Below are 25,465 nucleotides of genomic sequence, written 5' to 3'. Positions count from 1 at the left end.
CAAAATAAATGAATGAATCTGCAGCGTTGCAGATTCGATTCGGCGCACTGCGCATGCACCCGCCATCTTCCAAGATGGCAGCACCCATGACGCTGGATGGCTGGACACTGGGACGGATAGCGGGAGGTCGGAGGCACAAAGGAGGATGAGAGGGGGTGATTGGAAGGGTGATCGGAGGGCTGGGGGGCGGAGGGAAGGCGGGGGGCAGATTATGACGGCGGCAGCCGATCGGTGCCGTCAGTCGGTGTGGGGGGGGTCGGGTCTCAGTGTCCAGCCATGTCCGATGCTATTTCAGCATCGGCCATGGCTGGATTGTAATATTTCACCAATTTTCATTGGTGAAATATTACAATCGCTCTGATTGGCAGTTTCACTTTTAACAGCCAATCAGAGTGATCGTAGGCACGTGGGGGCTAAGCGACACCCCCAGGTGTTAACTCTGAAGGGTCCTTTGTGTGCGGGTCGGGTGACCTTTCAGTGACCCCGGTCACCCGACCCGCAGGGGGGCTATTTATTGCATGACGCCTACGTAGGCGTCAAAGGTCGGAATGCTGGTCAAATGGAATGCTGCCTCGGACATAATAACTTTGAAACCAATCTGCTGTACCTGGATGACATCATCGTCTTCTCCAAAACCTACGAAGACCATTTGAAGCACCTAGCCGAGGTATTCGAAACCCAGTCCAACTTTGGTTTGAAAGTAAAGCCGTCCAAATGTCTCCTTTTGAAGCCCAAGGTGCAGTACCTAGGCCATATGGTAAGCGTGGAAGGTGTGGCACCAGACCCTGACAAAGTCACTGTTATCCGGTACTGACAAAGACCCAGCACCATTCATGAAGTAAGGCAGTTTCTTGCGTTGGTAGGCTACTACCGGAGATTCATCAAGGACTTGACCAAAATAGTTGCACCCCTGCAAGTTCTTGTAGTGGGCCAATCCAAGAAGGCTAAGAACAAGAGTCTTCCATTCAAGTGGAACAAAAGGATAGAAGAGTCCTTCATCAGGTTGAAATTGGCCCTCATAGGAGATGAGGTCCTGGCCTACCCTGACTATGATCAACCATTTGTACTTTACACTGACACCAGCAATGTGGGATTGCGAGCAGTGCTGTCACAAGTGCAGAAAGGCAGAGAGAGAGTGATTGCCTATGCCAGCAGGAAGCTTCGTCCCACTGAGAGGAACCCCGACAATTACAGTCTTTAAACTGGAGTTCCTTGCCATAGTCGGGGCGGTAACGGAGCGCTTCAAGCACTACCTGCCTTCAGCGAAGTTTACCATCTACACAAACAATAATCCGTTAACCCACCTTGAAAAGGCAAAGCTAGGTGCACTTGAGCCGCAATGGACGCCCTCCTGTCCAACTACGAGTTTACCATCAAGTACCTGATGCGGGACATAAGAACACTAATGCTGATGCACTGTCCAGGATGCCCAATTCACCAGACAGGGAAGAAAATCCAAAAGAACTTTAAGAAATTGAGTTACCAGCCTTCCACGTCCAGTTGCGACCTAGTGCTCCCAATTGGGGAGGAATAAGCACCATATCGTACGAGAGTCTACGTTGAACCCATTACCCCATCATGAGTGGGCAAAGACGCAAGATAGTGACCCAGCCATTTGCCTAGTAATGGAGTTTCTGACACAAGCTGATTCACACCCTGGTCAAGATGCCCCATAGGAAGCACAGCAGGTATGGAAGGAGAGCGGCAAGCTGTTCATCTATGAGGGTAAGCTGTGTCGGAGGAACATCAACTCGAGCACACACGAACTGGTCTGGCAGGTTGTAGTCCCGAAGCAGGGTGCGCCGATGGTCTTGGAGGCGTACTACGAAGGAGCAGGACACTTCGGTTGGAAGAAGTTGGAGATCCTACTTCGGGAAAGATTCTACTGGGTTGGCATGAGAAGAGCCATTGAGAAGTGCTCACTGACCAAGGTCCAGCCTTTGAAGCAGAAGTGTTCTGTAACATGTACAGTTGCAAGAAAATCAGGACAACGCCGTACCATCCACAGACAAATGGCATATGTGAGAAAATGAACCAGGTGGTAATTGATCTATTGAAGACCTTACCTCATATACCGGTAAACTCCACCAATTACACTCCGGCCTACCTGATGAGGGCAAGACCTGGCAAGTTACTCATTGATTTGGACATGGGAGTCTTAACACCTGAGACGACATCACCAGATGCAGACTAGGATACGGAGCGGCAACAATAACACCGCAAAGTGCAAGAATGTGTGGAGAAAAGTTTGTCCCAGGCAAGACAGTGGCAGGAAAGGAATTACAATCAACACGCCCCTGCAGTTCTCTTGTTACCAGGAGAACTAGTACTCAAAATAAAGAGACGAGTTCACAAATTAGATGACCAGTGGGAGGCTGAGCCATACACCGTTATACCTTCAGACTTTAATGACACCAATGTATGCCTCATCAGCAAGAATGGAGGCGAAACCACAGAGGCAGTCTCAATAGATCATCTAAAAGTGTGCCCTGATCAACTGTAAGACTAAGGGTACCGTTACACTTAGCGATGCACCAGCGATCCCGACAACAATATGGATCGCTGGTGCATCGCTACGTGGTCGCTAGTGAACTGCCACACAGGCAGATCTCACCAGTGACATAGCAGGGGTCGGGGGTCGCTACTTACCTGTCAGACGCAGCGATCCTGACGTCCTCCCGCCCGCGTCCACGCGTCGCTCGTCGGCGTCACAGGAAGCCCAGCAGGAAGCACCCGATGAGAAATGGTCCAGGACGTTCTCACGCGACCAGCGATGAGCAGCGGGGGAGCCAGTTGCAGGTAAGTATCAGACATAGCGATATCGCTAGCAATATCGCTGCTACGTCACAAAACCAGTGACGTTATAGCGATATTGCTAGCGATATTGCTAGCGATATCGCTATGTGTAACGGGGGCTTAAAAGGAAGTCCAAGACACCCCTTGGCACACAGTAGAGGTGGAAGAGAAGATCCATACTATCCTTGGAGAATTTCCTCTGTCTGTAAGAAAATGTTCTTATCGAGAGAGGTGGAAGAGCCGGATAAAATTGCAGACAATCCTTCTCGAAGCTGAGGTTGAAGGTTTATTCGGAGATACACGGCAAAACAGATACAGAATAACAGAGGAGTTGGAATATGCAGGCAAAAACAGGAATGCAGACAGGCAGAGATTCGCTAGGAAGTCTGGCGATGATAAGGCTCTGTGCCCTGGCCATGGTGAGGCACAGTGGCATGATGGCGATGGAATGGCCCCGATCGACACTAACAGGGGCTTCTTATACATTATCAGAACAAAGAAAGCTGCATTTTGCCGCAGAGGGCGTTAACATTATAATTCTAAGGCGTTTTCATGGTAATCTACAGAAACGTGGTTTAGAACAGAGAATATAATGACATAATATGAAGATATTAATTAACATTTCTTCAAGCAACACTAAAACCCATAAGTCATTGGTATCTATGGCTACTGTCCTAAAATCTTATCATTGTCTCCAGTCTAGGTCCCTAAATTCCTACATCCTGACATTTTAACTACTCTACACTTCGCTACCACACTATCACGTATAAGCATACTGGCCATATATTTGGTGACCTGTGACCCTATTGATTGATCCAATCTTCCTCTACGCACATCGGCTGAGGTTGCTAGGAGACATGATCTCATTTTCCATCCTCCATTTAGTACATTTTATTAGCTCTTTTGTAAAAGTTGAATCTTCTCTAACTTTCAACAAAATGGCTGCTAGAGACAACATGGCCGCTCAGTATATTATGGCTGACCATTCTCTTACAAGTCCCCCTCTTGTACTCTATCCAGAGTACAACATACAGTACTGTAATATTCATGGGTGAATTACTGAAAATAAGAATATTGAGGTAATTCAGCACTTTATGCACGTGTGTGTAAGGCAAAAGTCCCTAAAAATAGCACAAACACAAAATAAAAAAATAATTCAAATAGTCCTGAAAAAAATAAGTTGCACAATAGTCAAGTCTTTTGGTCTTTTTCTTCTCATTCTTTGTCTTCTGGATTTTCCTGATCTTCTCCCCCTCTCACACTATCAGAGTCCCACTGTATAGTGTGAAACATCTTCTCCTGATCATCCAATAGGTTCATAGTCCCAGGAGTCAAATATGAAAATCTTCAGCGGTCCTGGAGAAAATAGAAAAAAAGAGTGGAGTATCAGTCCTTACCAGAAATCTCAGTAAAATAATTAAGAAGTCTACACTGATTGATATGAACCATTTTAATCACCTTTTTAGCTTGAAAATTTGAGCAAAGACTTAATCATTGTAGTTGGGATATAAGGCACAAGTTTGTCATTAACCCGTTTGTAATACAAGCACTCCCCCTCAATGGGCAGGGACTCAAGGGAATTGAACAGGGATGGGTCTCCATCCTTCTCCTGTGCCTTTACGAGATCTTACAGAGGAGAAAAGACAAGGGGGGGCTCTCGGGGTTTCTCAGTGACTGCAGCGATGACTTCTTGAGGATATTTGTCATCGGCTGTGAGTGCAGCCTCCTTGGCCGCGTGATCTACATATGCATTGCCAAGGATGTGGGGGTCAGGAATCAACCTCTGGTGTCCTTTGATTTTACAGAAGGACCATAATTTTGGGAATTCTTTACCCCGTTGCTCAATTTGTTTTAGAATGTCTGCATGCTGCAAGGGCTTGTTCTGAGAATCAACCATCCCCCTAAGGGCCCATACATTAAGATATAGAGTGAGTGACGACACAACATATGCGCTATCACTGAAGATATTCATTGGCTCTGGACACACGAGAATGACCTGTAGAGCTGCTTCCAACTCAGCTCTTTGAGCGGAGAAATGACCAGGGAGTTTATACTGCAGCAGCAATGGCTTAGCTGGAAACCACACAGCGAAGCCTGTGACGTAATGCCCCTCATGCCAATAGCGAGCTCCGACAATATAGGCACAGGGGATTCCCTCTTGAAAGTCTGCTCGGAAATGAGAGGGAGTAACATTAGCCTGTTCAATTTGACAATCGTGACTTTTTCCTGCATATTGCATCATCTGGGCTAAGTGATATTTCTCACCTACTTCAACTTGTAAGTCTCTAGTCTCAAAATCAATGATCCATTGGGCCATTCTCTGTGAATTAATACCTGAAGCTTTTCCCTTCAGCAAAGTTTTTTAAAGTGACATGCGGGGTTTGTAGAATTAAAGGAGCAAATCCCACTATATGCTTCACTTGATTCATAGTCCAGTGCACGCCCAGTAGGTGCTTCATGCACTGAGTGAATCCTTTTTCCACGGGGGTCAGCAACCTGGAGTAATAACCTAGGGCATACAACTGACTAGACACTTCTGGGCTTTCTTTGGGCCATTTTTGTAGGAGCACAGAAGAAATAGAGATATCACCGGTGTGAGTCTGAATGTAGAAAGGCTGGGAAGGGTCAGGGTTAATCAATGCAGCAGCTGCCGTAAGGGCGCGCTTCAATCCCTCAAAAGCCTGTAAGGCGGTTCCCTCTACATTAACAGGGTCAAAGTCATTATCAACATTTTTCAATAAATCATACAGTGGTTTAGCCAAATAAGCAAAATCTTCAATGAATTCTCTGGAAAAATTAATAAGACCCAAAAATTTTCTGAGTTCAGTAATATTAGTTGGTAGGGGAACAGCTTGAATAGCTTTAACCCTATCATGCATGGGCTTCTTTCCTTCTGCTGAGACAGACACACCCAGAAATTTAACCTCTGATTTCATCAATTCTACTTTATCTAGACTCATTTTGAGTCCTGCCTCTTGTAAAGCCTGACAAACATTTTCAAGGGTTTCTGTGTGTTCACATTCATCGACAGTTTGAATCAATAAATCATCCACATACTGCAAGACTTTGTCTCCGTAGCTGAGGGGTTCTAACATCTGAGCTAATGCCTGATGGAAATACACAGGAGAACTGTGAAATTCCATGGGCAGCCGCGTGAACAGGTATTGCACATTCTCAAAAGTGAATGCGAAGCGGAGTGCAGATTCAGGTGTTAGGGGTACTGAGAAAAAGCCATTTGCAATGTCTAAACAAGAAAATACTTTACAATCACTCCTCAGCTGCGACATAACTTCAGGGACAGATGCAACAAGATGAGCAGCTGAGGGAGTGTACTTATTTACTAGTCTCAGGTCTACCACCATTCGAAAACTGCCATCTTCCTTTTTTACAGGTAGAATAGGACTATTACATGGAGAATTACCTTTCACAACAACACCTTGCTTCTCCAGTTCACTGACCGCAACCCTTATGTAAGGGATGGCGTCCTCAGTAATACGGTACTGATGCTGGAAAGGTGGCAGTTTTTCACCATCAATTTTAACCTGAGTTTGCATTAACCCACAATCCGTTTTCTTTGAGATCCACAATTCAGGGAACTTTTGCTTCAATTCATTCTTTAATGCATCATTGTCAGCATTTTCAACATTTTCACCAGTACATACTCTGAAACTAGCAATGGGTAATTTATGACTCTTCTCCTCCTCCACAGGGACAATTACAGAACAGATAGTGGCTTCTTTGTTCCGCCACAAAACGTTGTTACATAAATCAACAACAATTCCCATTGCGCCCAAAACATCAGTTCCCAAAATAGTGTACCGTAACTGTGGGTTTACCCAAAAAGCGCATCGAAGACCCCTTTGCTTCGATCCCCCTGTGTCCTGAAATCTCAGGTTTACTGGACGACTTTTTACTGATTGAATACAGGAGTCCTCAAATCCTACCAACGTGGTAGTCTCAAGCAGTCCAGGGGGTGACTGCAATTTGTGTCGTGTTACTGTAACTGAGGCTCCTGTATCGATGAGGATGTCTTCCCATGGCAGCCCCTCTATTCTCGCCTTGACATAAGGTCTACCGTCCTTGCCCAGGGAAAGGGGGGCAAGGAGGGTAAGGGGAACAGGGGGAGCACTCTATCAATCAGTGTTACCTGCCGTGGGAAGCCCGAAATATCCATCATCCCCATCTGGACACGGCTTCCGTCCAACAGCTGCCACCTCCGCCCCAAAGAGATCCTTGGTCAGGGTCCGGTCCTCATGTTCCCGCAGCTCCTTAATCAGAGGAGCATAGGGACGAGGAGGAGTGACCCCTCCCTGAATAGCATGGACCTCTGGGTGCGGATGAGTGAAAGCCATTGGGGAAGGAGCAGGAGCAGAAGGCTCCTGTGAGACTGGGTTAACCATTTGAAGACCGTTGTACTGCTGATACTGCCTAGGGTCATTCACTGCTGGATACGGAGGTCTAACTCCGAAAGGTGGTCTAGAGAACTCCCTGGGATGTTGGGAGTTAAATGGCTCCCGGGGTTCTCGGGATATATGCCCCGGCACAAAGTTGGAACAAAAACGTTTAAAGTGTCCCAACTGTCCTCAAAAATAACACAAGGGAGGACCTCTCATGGGATCCCGTGGGGGCTCTGCCGAACGGGACCTGCCCATTCTCGGCAGCTGCGCATACCCCCCGGAACTCCTGGCCTCCCTGAATCAACAGGTGAATCAACCCAAGGTGAATGGTACACAAAAACATTGGACTCATCACCCTTCACCTCGGACTGCATCGTCCTAACAAAACACTCCCTTACCTTCCTCCCAATTAGGCAAAAAAATTTTTACAAATTTAAGATGGGCCAGGGATTTTTTTTTTTTCTTGGGGTTGAAGCAGCATCACACCTAACCTAGGGTCTGCATGTGCTGGAGCTGTCGGGACAATATATCTTTCCTCAACTGTGTCTGCATAAGCTGGAGCTGTTGGGACACTATATCTTGTTATGTACTACTTCACTCATTCTCCTAACTCTCTTTTCCAGTCTACAACTGTATTTACATCAGCACTGTGTCTCGAAGCTGCAGTGTCCATCTGTGACATAACTGCTCTCAGCTGCTGCTGCTGCTGCTCGCACCCCTCCTCTCTGTGCTTCCGTGCTAGCTCCAGCATCTCACTCAGCTTTTCTAATCTCTCCCTATACGCTGCCCCTCCCCGGGTGATCATGTTAGCATATTGTGGTGTAGACTGTTTATCAAGAGCCTGATCAAAGGTTATGACTGTCTTACACAAAGCCGATACCCAGCTGTTACTTTTCCCTAGCGAATTCTTTCTATCTAGTTCCCTGTTTTCTGTGGTAAACCATCGCATACAATTTAGCCACGTGGTTTCCACATTAACCCCCTCCAACTGGGGTGTGCCAGCATATTTCTCTGCCTGCTTCCGTAACCACTCCATATTTACAGTGGTCTACAAGGACGAGTTTTACTCTGTCCTAGTATCAACAAATGCAATTTAAGCAAAGTTAGATACTCACACCTCTCGAATGGAAGACCTCCTGCAGGCTGGGTCGACCAGATATCAAAAGAGGTGCAGCCGTGATTCCAGCCTCACTCGTTAGCTTGCCAGGCGTCTCCCCACGCCCTTTCAAAGCTTCTTGCTACCAGGCACAAAAAAATTCTCACGTCCTTGTAGATAGCTTCTTCTTAGTTACTCATCTTTTTATAGTCTTTTTCTTTGTCCGTGGTTTTCTTATAAAAAAATCGGGCAGGTGGTCTCGGAGCGATCACGAGAGGTTCTCCTTCAGGCTGGCTTACTTTGATCGGTTTCACGTGTGGCCACACGCGTTTCTTTTATTTTTTCTCTTCCTCTTCCCACCTCAAACTCTCATGTGCAACTTCTTCCACAAAGGTTCTTCTGGAGGCCACTCTCCGGAGCTGCTCCTCCTGGCTGGCAATCGCCACTTGTAAGAAAAAGTTCTATTGAGAGCTGGAAGAGTCGGGACTCGGGAAGAAGTTCCACAGACGATCTCTTATCAAGCTGAGGTTGAAGGTTTATTCGGAGATACACGGCAAAACAGATACAGAATAACAGGAGTTGGAATATGCGGGCAAAAACAGGAATACAGACAGGCAGAGATTCGCTAGGAAGTCTGGCGATGATAAGGCTCTGTGCCCTGGCCATGGTGAGGCACAGTGGCATGATGGCGATGGAATGGCCCCGATCGACAGTAACAGGGGCTTCTTATACATTATCAGAACAAAGAAAGCTGCATTTTGCCGCAGAGGGCGTTAACATTATAATTCTAAGGCGTTTTCATGGTAATCCTCAGAAACGTGGTATAGAACAGAGAATATAATGACATAATATGAAGATATTAATTAACATTTCTTCAAGCAACACTAAAACCCATAAGTCATTGGTATCTATGGCTACTGTCCTAAAATCTAATCTTTGTCTCCAGTCTAGGTCCCCAAATTCTTACATCCTGACATTTTAACTACTCTACACTTCGCTACCACACTATCACGTATAAGCATACTGGCCATATATTTGGTGACCTGTGACCCTATTGATTGATCCAATCTTCCTCTACGCACATCGGCTGAGGTTGCTAGGAGACATGATCTCATTTTCCATCCTCCATTTAGTACATTTTATTAGCTCTTTTGTAAAAGTTGAATCTTCTCTAACTTTCAACAAAATGGCTGCTAGAGACAACATGGCCGCTTAGTATATTATGGCTGACCATTCTCTTACACTGTCGTGAACACAATTGAATCCTGTTATCGTAGTACCAGTCCTAACCTTTCACCAGCCTACTGCACTGGGTGGAGCAGAGACTCTTAATGAAAAGGCTCCAGTAACAGAAGCCACATCTGCATTGGAATGCGGAAATCTGCCTGCTGAATGAATCTGTCAGTCTCATGGTGAGTCTAAGAGTCAGGAGAAGGCAGTCCAGAATACAAATACTACACAGGTCCACTTATAGCGTAGTGACTAGTGCACTCGCTGCACCAGCAGTAGTCACTAGAGAACAGGTCAGGTCATCGGAGATACCTGTACTGCGTAGATCCACTCGTAGTACCAGAGGTCAGATCACTGTCCGTTATAGAGAATACATCTATAATAATAAATGCCCTAAGCAGCTTCCGGTTGTAACAACTTCCGTCCAGTTGTAACCGGTGACGTCACCACACACACGCATATGTTAACTCTCAACACACCACACCGCCTCAACACACACTCCTCTCACCTTTCACCTCCACTCACGTCCACTCACTCTTTCACTCCACATACGTTCCTTTCTCTCACTTCGTTTCTCATACTCACACCGTCATCGTCGCTGCCCCGACATCTTCCTCCGCCGCCGCGATCCTGGATCCAGACGTTCTCCAGGCCGCCGACATGTTCTTGCGGTGACGCCATCTTGGATTTCGTGAAATCCCGCGATATTCAAGATAGCGTCGCCGCAAGAACATGTTGCTGGCGTGGACGACTCGGGATCCAAAAAGATGGGGCCGGCGAAATCTCGCGAGATTACGCCGACGCCATTTTGGATCCCGATGTCGTCCACGCCAGCGACATGTTCTTGCGGCGACGCCATCTTGAATATCGCGGGATTTCACGAAATCCAAGATGGCGTCGCCGCAAGAACATGTCGGCGGCCTGGAGAACGTCTGGATCCAGGATAGCGGCGGTGGAGGAAGATGTCGGGGCAGCGACGATGACGGTGTGAGTATGAGAGATGGAGTGAGAGAGAAAGGGTCGTATGTGGAGTGAAAGAGTGAGTGGATGTGAGTGGAGATGGTGAAAGGTGAGAGGAGTGTGTGTTGAGGCGGTGTGGTGTGTTGAGGGTTAACATGGCAAGAGGTGTTAACGACGTCGGCAAAATCTCGCGAGATTTCGCCGACACCATCTTGCATTCGTGAAATTGCGTCATTTACCTCACGCCGACTTGCTGTGCGGACGCTTGGCATTGCCTGTACCACCATAACTACTGCTGCCTTGGTCCTCTGCCTGTTTACTGCTGATGTCTAATTACTGGGCCAATTTGCCTGTACTGCCATAACTATTGCTGCCTTGCTACTCTGCTGGTGTCTAATTACAGGGCCAATTTGCCTCTACCGTCATAACTACTGCTGCCTTGCTCCTCTGCCGGTGTCTAATTACAGGGCCAATTTGCCTCTACCGCCATAACTACTGCTGCCTTGCTCCTCTGCTTGTGTCTAATTACAGGGCCAATTTGCCTCTACCGCCATAACTACTGCTGCCTTGCTCCTCTGCCGGTGTCTAATTACAGGGCCAATTTGCCTCTACCGCCATAACTACTGCTGCCTTGCTCCTCTGCCGGTGTCTAATTACAGGATCAATTTGCCTCTACCGCCATAACTACTGCTGCATTGCTCCTCTGCTGGTGTCTAATTACAGGGCCAATTTGCCTCTACCGCCATAACTACTGCTGCCTTGCTCCTCTGCCGGTGTCTAATTACAGGGCCAATTTGCCTCTACCGCCATAACTACTGCTGCCTTGCTCCTCTGCCGGTGTCTAATTACAGGATCAATTTGCCTCTACCGCCATAACCACTGCTGCATTGCTCCTCTGCTGGTGTCTAATTACAGGGCCAATTTGTCTATACCGCCATAACTACTGCTGCCTTGCTCCTCTGCCGGTGTCTAATTACAGGGCCAATTTGCCTCTACCGCCATAAGTACTGCTGCCTTGCTCCTCTGACTGTTCACTGCCTGTGTCTAATTACAGGGCCAATTTGCCTCTACCGCCATAACTACTGCTGCCTTGCTACTCTGCCGGTGTCTAATTACAGGGCCAATTTGCCTCTACCGCCATAACTACTGCTGCCTTGCTCCTCTGCCGGTGTCTAACTACAGGGCCAATTTGCCACTACCACTTCATAACTACTGCTGGGCAATTACAGGGTCAATTAGTATGTGTTTACTCTACAATACTCCAGGACGCCTTCTTCACTGCCAGATAACTGCCAAATAGACTCCTTTACCTGTGCCAACATGAGTCATAACAAAAAGTATGCCAATGCCAGTGAAAGGAAAGCAGCTTTAGCACTACGACAAAAACAACGCCGTGCTAATGAGACTCCTGAGGAAAAACACCATCGCCTTGAGAAGATTAAGGCTTATAAACGCCGTCGCCTCACACACGAATCCCCTAACTCTAAATCCATAAGATTGGCTGAAGAAGCCTCTGCACGCCGTCACCGCCGACAACAGACGGCCTCTTCCTCATCATTATTATTAGACTCACAACAGGATGCTTCCACATCAGCATGTGGAACAATTTACTGCTACACTTCATCCCATATGCCGTTCACTGACATAACTAATCAGCAATCTGTTTCTGCCCTATCAATACCACCATTCAATACCGATGCCCAGTATGCCAATGCCAGTGAAAGGAAAGCAGCTTTAGCACTATGACAAAAACAATGCCGTGCTAATGAGACTCCTGAGGAAAAACAGCATCGACTTGACAAGATTAAGGCTTATAAACGCCGTCGTCTCACACACGAATCCCCTAACTCTAAATCTATTACATTGGCTGAAGAAGCCTCTGCACGCCATCACCGCCAACAACAGACGGCTTCTTCCTCATCATTATTAGTAGACTCACAACAGGATGCTTCCACATCAGCATGTGGAACAAGTTACTACCACACTTCATCCTATATGCCGTTCACTGACATAACTAATCAGCAATCTGTTTCTGCCCTATCAATACCACCATTAGTCAATACCAACGCACAGTTTCTTCACATACAAGCTGCAGTTAGCCCGCAGAAAGTGCAACCAAGACAAATATACGTTGGTCTCAAAACTAGGCGCACCCCATCGGTTGGACATGCACTTCTACTACAACCTCACATTTTCACTAATGATGAAAATAGTATTACTGAACACAGCTGTGGTGACATGACCCATGTATGTGAGCATTGCGAAGCTTTGCATTTTGTAGCAGAGATACCTTCTGATAACAACTTTACGCTCTGCTGTCAGAAGGGTAAAGTCCATGTACCCATACTATAATATCCTGATGTCTTTACACGTTTGCTGAAAGGGCAAAGTGAATTTAGCAAAAATTTCATGGATAATATTCGAAATATTAACAGTTCCTTTGCTTTTGCCTCCATGGGTGCAAATATTTCACCACCTCCTGGATATGGCCCATACTGTTTCCGCATACATGGCCAGATCTATCATAGAACTGGAACACTACATCCCTCAGATGACCAGCAACGCGCATTTGCCCAACTTTACATTCTCGATACCACTACCGCAAACGAACAACGCTTACCAATGTAAAGAAAATCAAAAATGTCATCCTACATTGATGAACATTATTGCCCTTCAAATCCAAACTATTAATCCTTTTGTGGAAGCTTATCAAATGTTACGTGATGTGGAAGAACAAGAAAAAATTAAATCTCTACACAACGGAACTGTCATGCCAAACATCACTATGGCTATTAAACAAGATCGTACTCAAGACCCTCGACGCTACAATAATCCCACTGTCAGTGAAGTAGCAGTCGTGTTTCAAAATGACAATGGTGAGCCACCTTTCAACCTTTCAATAGAGACATATTAATTCATTTAAAACCTGATCCCCATAACCATTTAGCTCCAAAAACACAACAAATTAGTATTCTCCATAGCAATTTGGATGCCCTCCTCTATCCAATATTTTTCCCTTATGGAGACCAAGGATGGCATGATGGACTCAAACAACAAGGCAAAAGTCAGAGGAGGATCACTCAACTCCAATACTATTGCTATATGTTATCTGTTAGAAATTACTTTAATCCACTCCTCAATGGTGGTAAGCTAACACAGCAATATTTAGTAGATGCTTATGTCAAAATCGAAGCTAATCGCCTACATTACATCCGCAACCACCAAAAAAGATTTAAAAGTGGAGGATTACTGCCTCCTTCAAGAACATCTACTCAAAAAATCGGTTCAAAAGGGCATCCCTATTGGGAAAACCGTCATTTTACCATCTTCTTTTGAAGGCAGTCCAAGAAACATGCAGCAGCGCTACCAGGATGCTATGGCTATTGTTACAAAGTATGGTCGACCAGATCTATTTATCACCATGACATGTAATCCTAAGTGGAATGAGATTACTAAACATTTAGAACCGTGGCAGCATGTTGAACACAGACCAGACTTGGTTGCGCGTGTCTTTAAAATTAAACTGTAATCCCTCTTAAAAGACATTAGCAGTGGATTATTTGGAAACGTCACTGCAATGGTCCATGTCATTGAATTTCAGAAGCATGGTCTCCCACACGCTCATATTTTAATTATTCTTGACAGCCTGTCTAAATTACGGACTGAGGCGGACATAGACAATATAGTCTGGGCTGAAATACCTGATGAAACAATCTACCCTCAGCTCCATAACATTGTTCTTCAACACATGATTCATGGTCCCTGTGGAGAACACAATCCTAATTCTCCCTGTATGGATCTTGGAAAGTGTAGCAAAGGTTTCCCAAAACAAAACCAACCATATACCATCAAAGAAAAGGATGGCTATCCCACTTACCGCAGACCCATTGGCAAAACATATGAACACCATTCTAAGATGATTGACAATTCATGAGTAGTTCCATATAACCCATTTTTACTCACCAAATACAAGTGCCATATTAATGTAGAAATATGTGCTTCCATTCAAAGTGTAAAATATTTATTTAAATACGTTTACAAAGGACATGACAAAGCCAACCTTGAAATTTCCCAAAATAACATCCAACATGATGAAACACACCAATTTACGGATACCAGATATGTTAGTGCACCTGAGGCTGCGTGGCGGATATTTGCTTTTCCTATGCATAAACAATCTCATGCCATCATTCGCCTAGCCTTACATCTGCCTAATTCTCAACCACTCTATTTTCATGAGAATGACTCTGCAGACAACATCCATCAAAAGCTCAATTCCAATTCTACACTTATGGCGTATTTCAACCTTAATAAGATCGACCACAATGCACATAACTATTTCTACCGCGAAATTCCAGAACACTACGTTTGGAAACAAGGCACATGGGAACAAAGAAAACGAGGGTGTCTCCCAGTTATTGGAAGAATGTACACTGTTAGTGTGAAAGACCAAGAACGCTATTATTTACGTTTGTTGTTACTGCATGTAAAAGCTGCTACCAGTTTTGACAGCATTAAAACCGTCAATGGAGTTATGCATGAAACCTTTAAGGATGCTGCGTTAGCACTTGGATTATTATTCAATGATAGCATCTGGAGACATACTTTAAGAGATGCTTGCATTCTTAACATGCCTTCCCAACTTAGAGACATGTTTGCTTATATCTGTATTTTTGGCCCACCCAATAATCAAGTTGAATTGTGGAATGAATTTAAGGACCATTTTTTACAAGACTACTGTCATACATACCACAGCAACACTGAAGAGTGTATCGATTGTGAAGGATATGCTATGAAAGATGTCCAAGATGTCCTCATAGTCCATGGAAAAACTTTTGCTGATTTCAATTTACCACGCCCAGCAAAAAATATTAAACAACTCCTTAAACAATATGATAAGGATTATGAGTTAAAAAAAGCTGCAGAGATGAAAGAAACTCTTAATCAGGAGCAACTTTTTGCCTATGATGTCATTACTGAAGCTTTACAAAATAGCAGTTTAATACCAAAGTGCTTTTTTCTCGATGGACCTGGTGGCAGTGGAAAGACCTACCTATACCATCTACTTACACATCATTTAAGAGGACAAGGAGAAATTGTGTCACCTGCAGCGACTACAGGAATAGCATCTAACTTGATACAAGGAGGCCGAACAATCCACTCTCTATATGGCATACCTATTCCGATCAATGAAACATCTGTTTCCAGGATTAAAAACGATACAAATGCAGGAAAACATTTACAGAGTACAAAACTTTTTATTATTGATGAGTGCACTATGGTCCAAAAACATGCATTGAATGTGATAGATAGACTTCTACGTGACATCAGGACAACAAATGTTGCTGAAAAAAATAAAACACCATTTGGAGGTAAAGTTATTGTTCTTGGAGGAGACTTCAGACAATGTCTTCCCGTCATCGCTCATGGAACAAGAATAGACATTGTAGATTCCTGCATTAAATATTCAGAACATTGGCAACATTTTACCAGACTACCGCTAATTAACAACATGCGCTCCACTGATCCTGAATACAGCACTTGGTTGCTTAAACTTGGAAATGGTGAGCTGTCTAATGAACATAACCTTGGAGAGGATGTCATTGAAATTCCTCCAGACATGCTTTGCACTGGCTCTATAGTAACCGAGATCTTTGGAGACCATATTTGCATTGATGTTAATGACCAACAAAGCCTCGACACTGCTGCATCACATGCTATACTATGTCCGAAAAATGATGACGTCGATTTTCTGAACTGTAAAGTAATGGATCGCATCAGTGGTGATTATACTGTATATACAAGTGATGATTCTGTCGATGCTGATGAGGCAGAGGAATGTGAAAACTACCCAGTTGAATTTTTAAACTCTCTGACACCATCAGGAATGCCATCACATCTCTTAAAACTTAAAATTGGCACCATTGTGATGCTATTAAGAAACCTAAACACCAAGAAAGGTCTCTGCAATGGCACTCGCCTCATTGTCATTGCCTTACTCCGCAACATCATACAGGCTAAAGTGATTACTGGCTCAGCTGAAGGAGACATTGTATTTATTCCACGCATCGATTTGTGTCCTTCAGAAACTGGGTTACCTTTTAAATTAAAACGTCAACAGTTTCCTCTATAACCTGCTTTTGCTATGACCATTAACAAATCCCAAGGACAGACCCTCAATCGAGTTGGAATTTTTTTGCCCGAACCTGTATTTGCCCATGGACAATTGTATGTTGCATTCTCCCGAGTAAAGCAACGCAGCAACGTTAGGGTCAAAGTGGTGGATACACCACTTCAAGGACAATTGCCACCTAATAGCCCAAAAATCTTCACTAGAAATGTCGTTTACAAAAATGTCTTACTTTAAACTATTTAAGTTGGTCCTGGAATTGATAGATATATAGATATATAAATAATAGTTACATTCTAAATAGATATAGATAATAGACTTCTAAGACTTCTATACATAGCTTGATATATGTTATATATATAAATATTTTAAGCAGATAGATATATCTTACACTAATTATCTCTTTCACATATAAGTCATAGACATATTTAAATCCATAAAAATATACATAGGTATAGGTATATATAGATTAAAAAAAAAAGGCAAAAACAAAAAAAATTTAGGCAAACATACGTAGATTTCAACTACATAGCTAACACATACCTAAATAACTTAGGTAATAATAATTAATTTTTTATTTATTAATAGAGTACTATTATTTCAATAGCACTTTACATACATCAGTAATACTGTCCTTCTTGAGGCTCACTATGTAAATATCTTATCCACATAAAAACATAGGTGTGATACATCTACTATAATAAATGCGCTAAGCAGCTTCCGGGTTGTAACAACTTCCGTCCAGTTGTAACTGGTGACGTCACAGCACACCTCTTGCCATGTTAACCCTCAACACACCACTCCTCAACACACACTCCTCTCACCTTTCACTATCTCCACTAACGTCCACTCGCAGGATTTTAGAATACTCAAGATGGGGTGGCCGCAAGAACATGTCGCCGGCGTGGACAACGTCGGGATCCAGGATGGCGCCGGCGGAAGAAGATGTCGGGGATCGTGGAGCAGCGACGATGACGGTGTGAGTATGAGAGACGGAGTGAGAGAAAGGGTCGTATGTGGAGTGAAAGAGTGAGTGGACGTGAGTGGAGATGGTGAAAGGTGAGAGGAGTGTGTGTTGAGGCGGTGTGGTGTGTTGAGGAGGAGTGTGTGTTGAGGGTTCACATGGCAAGAGGTGTGTCACTATCCTCCCGATGCGATAGCATCGGGCCTTAATCTACTATAATCTACTATAATAAATGCACTAAGCAGCTTCCGGGTTGTAACAACTTCCGTCCAGTTGTAACTGGTGACGTCACAGCACATCTCTTGCCATGTTAACCCTCAACACACCACTCCTCAACACACACTCCTCTCACCTTTCACTATCTCCACTAATGTCCACTCACAGGATTTCAGAATACTCAAGATGGCGTGGCCGCAAGAACATGTCGCCGGTGTGGACAACGCTGGGATCAAGGATGGCGCCGGCGGAAGAAGATGTCGGGGATCGTGGAGCAGCGACGATGACGGTGTGAGTATGAGAGACGGAGTGAGAGAAAGGGTCGTATGTGGAGTGAAAGAGTGAGTGGACGTGAGTGGAGATGGTGAAAGGTGAGAGGACTGTGTGTTGAGGCGGTGTGGTGTGTTGAGGAAGAGTGTGTGTTGAGGGTTCACATGGCAAGAGGTGTGTCACTATCCTCCTGATGCGATAGCATCGGGCCTTAATCTACTATAATAAATGCGCTAAGCAGCTTCCGGGTTGTAACAACTTCCGTCCAGTTGTAACCGGTGACGTCACAGCACATCTCTTGCCATGTTAACCCTCAACACACCACTCCTCAACACACACTCCTCTCACTTTTCACTATCTCCACTAACGTCCACTCGCAGGATTTCAGAATGCTCAAGATGGCGTGGCCGCAAGAACATGTCGCCGGCGTGGACAACGTCGGGATCCAGGATTGCGCCGGCGGAAGAAGATGTCGGGGATCGTGGAGCAGCGACGATGACGGTGTGAGTATGAGAGACGGAGTGAGAGAAAGGGTCGTATGTGGAGTGAAAGAGTGAGTGGACGTGAGTGGAGATGGTGAAAGGTGAGAGGAGTGTGTGTTGAGGAGGTGTGTGTATTGAGGGTTAACAGGGCAAGAGGTGTGTCACTATCCTCTCGATGCGACAGCATCGGGCCTTAATCTAGTAATGTAAATAAGTTAAAAAGAATGTATAGTTGTAACCGTTAACCCCTTCATGACCAAGCCTATTTTGACCTTAATGACCAGGCCATTTTTTGCAATTCTGACCAGTGTCCCTTTATGAGGTAATAACTCAGGAACTCTTCAACGGATCCTAGCGATTCTGAGAATGTTTTTTCATGACATACTGGGCTTCATGATAGTGGTAAATTTAGTTCGATAATTTTTGCGTTTATTTGTGAAAAAATCAGAAATTTGGCAAAAATTTTGAAAATTTCACAATTTTCACATTTTGAATTTTTATTCTATTAAACCAGAGAGTTATGTGACACAAAGTGGTTACTGAATAACATTTCCCACATGTCTACTTTACATCAGCATAATTTTGGAAGCAAAACATTTTTTTGTTAGGAAGTTATAAGGGTTAAAATTTGACCAGTGATTTCTCATTTTTACAACAAAATTTACAAAACCATTTTTTTTTAGGGACCACCTCACATTTGAAGTCACTTTGAGGGGTCTATATGGCAGAAAATACCCAAAAGTGACACCATTATAAAAACTGCACCCCTCAAGCTACTCAAAACTACATTCAAGAAGATTATTAACCCTTCAGGTGTTTCACAGGAACTAAAGCAACGTGGAAAGAAAAAATGGACATTTTAATTTTTCCAACTAAAATTTTCTTTTAGCATTAATTTTTTCATTTTCACATGGGCAACAGGATAAAATGGATCCTAAAATCTGTTGGGCAATTTCTCCTGAGTACACCGATACCTCATATGTGGTCATAAACCACTGTTTGGGTGCATGGCAGGGCTCAGAAGGGAAGGAGCGCCATTTGACTTTTTGAATGGAAAACATGCTGGAATATTTAGCGGTTGCCATGTCGCGTTTGGAGAGCCCCTGCGTGCCTAAACATTGGAGCTCCCCCACAAGTGACCCCATTTTGGAAACTAGACCAGCCAAGGAACTTATCTACATGTATAGTGATCACTTTGAACCCCCAGGTGCTTCACAAATTGATCTGTAAAAAAAAGTACTTTTTTTTCACAAAAATTTTCTTTTAGCCTCAGTTTTTTCATTTTCACATGGGCAACAGGATAAAATGGATGCTAAAATTTGTTGGGCAATTTCTTCTGAGTACACCAATACCTTATATGTGGTCATAATCCACTGTTTGGGCGCACGGCAGGGCCCGGAAGGGAAGGAGCAACATTTGACTTTTTGAATGGAAAATTAGCTCCAATCGTTATCGGACACCATGTCGCGTTTGGAGAGCCCCTGTGTGCCTAAACAGTGAAAACCCCCCACAAGTGACACCATTTTGGAATCTAGACCCCTTATGGAACTTATCTAGATGTGTAGTGAGCACTTTGAACCCCCAAGTACTTCACAAAAGTTTATAATGCAGAGCAGTAAAAATAAAAAATCTTTTTTTTCCTCAAAAATGATTTTTCGAGCACGCTATTTTTTATTTTCACAAGGGTAACAGGAGAAATTGGACCATAAAAGTTGACCAGTTTGTCCTGAGTACACCGATACCCCGTATGTGGGGGGGAACCTCTGTTTGGGCGCACGGCAGGGCTCAGAAGGGAAGGAGAACCATTTGACTTTTTGAAATGAAAATTACCTCTAATCGTTAGCGGACACCATGTCGTGTTTGGAGAGCCCCTGTGTGCCTAAACATTGGAGCACCCCCAAAAATGACCCCATTTTGGAAACTAGACTCCCTAAGGAACTTATCTAGATGCATAGTGAGCACTTTGAACCCCCAGATGCTTCACAAAAGTTTATAACGCAGTGCCGTGAAAATAAAAAATATTTTTTTTCCTCAAAAAATTATTTTTTAGTGCGCAATTTTTTATTTTCACAAGGGTAACAGGATAAATTGCACCCCAAAAGTTGTTGTCCAGTTTGTCCTGAGTACGCTGATACCCCATATGTGGGTGGGGACCACTGTTTGGGCACACGTCTGGGCTCGGAAGGGAAGTAGTGACATTTTGAAATGCTGACTTTGATGGAATGGTCTGCGGGCATCATGTTACATTTGCAGAGCCCCTGATGTACCTAAACTGTGGAAACCCCCCACAAGTGACCCCATTTTGGAAACTAGACCGCCCAAGGAACTTACCTAGATGTGTGGTGAGCACCTTGAATCCCCAAGTGCTTCACAGAAGTTTATAACGCAGAGCTGTGAAAATAAAAAATCATTTTTTTTCCTCAAAAAATCATTTTTTAGCTCGCAAATTTTTATTTTCACAAGGGTAACAGGAGAAACTGGACCCAAAAGTTGTTGTCCAGTTTGTCCTGAGTACGCTGGTACCCTATATATGGGGGGAACCATTGTTTGGGCACAAGTAAGGGCTCAGAATGGAAGTAGTGATGTTTTGAAATGCAGACTTTGATGGAAAGGTCTGCGGTCGTCGTTACGTTTGCAGAGCCCCTGATGTGCCTAAACAGTAGAAACCCCCATAAGTGACCCCATTTTGGAAACTAGACCTTCCAAGGAACTTATCTAGATGTCTGGTGAGCACTTTGAACCCCCAAGTGCTTCACGGAAGTTTATAATGCAGAGACGTGAAAATAAAAAAAATCATTTTTTTTCCACAAAAATAATTTTTTAGCCCCCAATTTTTTATTTTCCCAAGGGTAACAGGAGAAATTAGACCACCAAATTTGTTGTGAAATTTTTCCTGAGTACGCTGATGCCCCATATATTGGGGTAAACCACTGTTTGGGCACACGTTGGGGCTTGGAAGGGAGGGACTTCCGTTTGACTTTTTGAACGCAAAATTTCCTGGAATCAATGGTTGCACCATGTCACGTTTGGAGACCCCCTGATGTGCCTAGACTGTGGAAACCCCTCAATTCTAACTCCAACCCTAACCCCAACACACCCCTAACCACAGCCCTAACCCCAACACATCCCTAACCCTAATCCCATCCTTAACCATAACCCTAACCCCAACACACCCCTAACCCTAATTCCAACCCTAACCCTAATTCCAACCCTAAACCTAGTTCTAACCCTAACCCTAATTCCAACCCTAACCCTAATTCCACTCTAACCCTAAGTCCACCCTAACCCTAATTCCAACCCTAACCCTAATTCCAACCCTAACCCTATTTCCAACCCTAACCCTAGCCCTAGCCCTAACCCTATTTCCAACCCTAACGGAAAAATAAAAATAAAAATAATTTCTTTCTTTTATTATTTGTTCCTGCCTATGGGGGTGATAAAGGGGGGGCTATTTACTTTTCATTCTATTTTGATCACTCTGAGAGTTTATCGCAGTGATCAAAATGAATGAATCTGCAGCCAGCGGGCGCACTGCGCATGCGCCCACCATTTTCCAAGATGGCGGCGCCCATGAAGCAGGACAGCGGGACACCGGGAGCCGGAGAGGGACATCGGAGGTACCGGGGGGTGAGGGGGGTCAGAAGGTGGGGGGAGCCGAGAGAAGGGGGAGGGGAGCAGATGATGACGGCGGTGGCACATTGCCGCCATCAGTCGGTATCGGGGGCCGATCGGCCCCGTGAGTCGTGGGGGGGTCGGATCAGGGTTTCCAGCCATGTCCGATGCTACTGCAGCATCGGCCATTCCTGGATTGTAATATTTCATCAATTTTCATTGATGAAATATTACTATCGCTCTGATTGGCTGCTTCATTTTTAACAGCCAATCAGAGCGATCGTAGCCACGTGGGGGCGAAGCCACACCCCCTGTGGTGAAGAACAAAGCCCCCTGTATCTGTGGGTTGGGTGACCTTTTAGTGATCCCGGTCACCCGACCAGCAGGGGGGCTTTGAAGTCATGACGTCACATAGGCGTCACTGGTCAGATTGGCACAGGTTTCCATGACGCCTATGTAGCATCATTGGTTGGGAAGGGGTTAAGCATGAAAGCCTACAGAGACTTAAGGCCCCTTTACATTTAGCGATGAACCAGCAATCCGACCACGATACGACCCAGTCAGGATCGCTGGTGCATCGCTAAATGGTCGCTAGTGAGCTGCCAAACAGGCAGATCTCACAGCAACGTAGCGACGCAGCAGCGGTCGTTACTTACCTTTCACATGCAGCAATGCTGACGTCCTCCCGCCTGCGTCCACACGTCGCTCGTTGGCGCCAGCAGGAAGAGCCCAACAAGAAATGTACCCTGCCGATCTCGCGCAATCAGCGACAGACAGCGGGGGAGCCGGTCGGATATAAGTATCACACATACATTAGCTATATCGCTAGCAATATCACTGCTTCGTCACAAAATCGGTGACGCTTTAGCGATATTGCTAGCGATATCGCTATGTGTAAAACCCCCTTTACTGTATGAACTTTTTAAGTATTCGTAATAACCATATAGAAACAAAGGGAAACGTTACAGCTCCTTAAAAATTAGAAATTCTTTATTGAAAAAAATTTTTGTAGGCCTATGTAAATGGCCTGGGTCCGGTTCGATGGGCTGTGTTTCTTCTTTCTTCTCCACTTCATCCGTGGCCCCCGTCCGCGATCTTCTCCGGTATTCTACTCCATCATTCGCCCGTGTGCAAATCAATCTTGCTTCGCGCACGCACAGTATGCTTTGCCCAACTGCGGGCAAAGCCGAAAATCATTACTGCGCATGAGTCAGTAAGGATTTTTGGCTTTGCCCGCAGTTGGGCAAAGCATACTGCACGTGTGCAAAGCAAATATTTCTTTGTGCACGTGCGAACAATGGAGAAGATCGCGGACCGGGGCCATGGATGGGGTGGAGAAGAAAGAAGAAACACCGCCCATTGTTGTCAACTTCTTTTGGTATTGGAGGTTTAGAAATAAGTTGGGATTTTCGACATGAAAGTCACGTTAAAGGGTTTTTACCCATTTTCATAGGTGGATATTGTTGGATCGTGCATGTAAAAACAAACACTTTTGCAATTTACTTCATATTAAAATTTGTAATAGTTCTAGAGATATTTACACTTTTCTTTTATTTACAGTTCATTGCCTAGTAGACCGACCACCGCAGCTCTCTAGGTTGTAAGCTCTGCACGGAAGCTGTCCAGTATTAGAAGCTAGCCATACACTGCAGTATTCCTAGCCAGCTTCAAAACAGCACTTACAAGCTCAATATAAAAGATCATGTAAGGCCTTTGCATGTTTTGTTGTCAAGCAACGGTGGTTGGTGTCCATGGCAGCGAGAGAAGGACACAAAATGAAAGTGATAATATCTCAAGAAAGGCTGAAAATGTTAATAAGCAGTAAATTGCAAAGTTGTTTCTATCTACATGGGCTATCTGACAATACTTGTTTATGAAGATGGGAATAACCATTTTAAGGATCTGGGTTCTCCTTCTTGACAGGAGCAAAATAATTTTCTCACTTTTGATTTCAGAAAAATAAGATTTCATGTTGATTTTCCTTTAATTTTTACACCAAAGACATTTTTTCTAGGGTTCTCAATGCACGTACCTTGAGAATTACACACTCTTTTACAAACCACGGTGCACACTTTACGGAACAAACCTTTCAGGAAGAAAATTCCACATCGTCATTTCTAGGTGTTTAATGAATATACTTGTCTAGAAATCCGAGAGAGTTCGGAATCAAGGGTTCATTCAATACTAGGATTAAAGTCGGCCTCTTCTCATTATTAGAAATGTACAGAGAATCAATTATTTATTGGACTGACTCCATTAGCAGTCACACATGGGAGAAAAAAGGGAAAGAAAATGAGAAAGAACTTACTTTCACATCACTTATGGGATGTGTGGTTTTATTGAGGACTCTTTACAGCTCTTTTGTGGCTGCGGAGAAAATGTGGAATTTTATCGTGTTTGGAAACAAAGACACGCAAAGGATTTCAGATGGATGGTGTCCAAACTGTGCGGCAAAATTACCCTCGTGTTTGTAACAGAAAAGACATGTACTGCGCTGTAAGCTATAAAGGCAAATGTACAGTCTATAGCCAGGTGGCCACCAGGAGTCTTGGGGCTTTCATATAACGGTAATTCCTAGGATTTGCTGTTCATAATTTGGTAAGCAGCAATGAAAATATTTCATGCCATGATCCTATCTGCTCAGCTTGTCCTCATCACTAATCTTCTCAAAGATTTGGAAAAGTGCCCTCATTTCATTCCCTCTGCTCCCGAGTAATTCAATTTTGGATTTTCTAAATACCACCAAACGGTTTCAGAGATATGGACCTCTTTATGTAGTGCTAATTCATATGGTTTCTTCCAGGGGGCGGCCTGGGTGATCTAAAGACACACCCCCAAGGAAACCTGTAAGCCACACCCCCTTAGTAAAAACCATAAAAATTACCACTAATTTAAAAAAAAAAAATCCAAATACTTAGGGGACTAGTGGCAATTAAATATGAGGTAAGTGGTTATAAGTGGTTACTGATAGACTGATTGGATGTAACTTATTAGGGTAGCAGAGATAAGTGAAGAACCCAAAACAAGGCAAACTTTCTGCATAATATAGACATGACTATGGTTGGTTCAATTATTTGGGCTCTTCCCTGGCTTCTAGATGACCATGCCCCTTATTGAGGGCAGAAAAATATTTGCAAGCTGGCACCATGGTGTAGGAAATTTGTGGTGCTGCTGTGATCATTACTCTTCAAAACAATATACTTCCTTGCATCACAACCTCGATGCAGTCAAGGTAAAGGTTTTCTTATCTGGACAACTCCTTCTCTAATGAGTGTCATGTCGCCGTCAGACTCAGGGACTGCTGTTCCAGCC

General features: G+C 44.3%; 1 long non-coding RNA gene across 1 annotated transcript in view; it reads right to left on the bottom strand.

Annotated features, from left to right (window-relative positions):
• Nucleotides 1-3,069: 3,069 nt before the first annotated feature.
• The window catches only part of LOC141083066 (uncharacterized), a 99,424-nt gene continuing 77,028 nt past the window's right edge, over nt 3,070-25,465 (bottom strand). The window contains exon 3 of the long non-coding RNA XR_012230641.1: nt 3,070-4,152. This is a non-coding gene — a long non-coding RNA (uncharacterized lncRNA). The remainder of the gene's footprint in view (nt 4,153-25,465) is intronic.

The sequence above is a fragment of the Dendrobates tinctorius genome, unplaced genomic scaffold, assembly GCF_039654945.1.
Source record: "Dendrobates tinctorius isolate UK_male_01 unplaced genomic scaffold, ASM3965494v1 ptg000019l, whole genome shotgun sequence".
NCBI lineage: Eukaryota > Metazoa > Chordata > Amphibia > Anura > Dendrobatidae > Dendrobates > Dendrobates tinctorius.
Note: the sequence above shows the minus strand (reverse complement) of the source record. Positions and strands in the feature narration are given on the sequence as shown.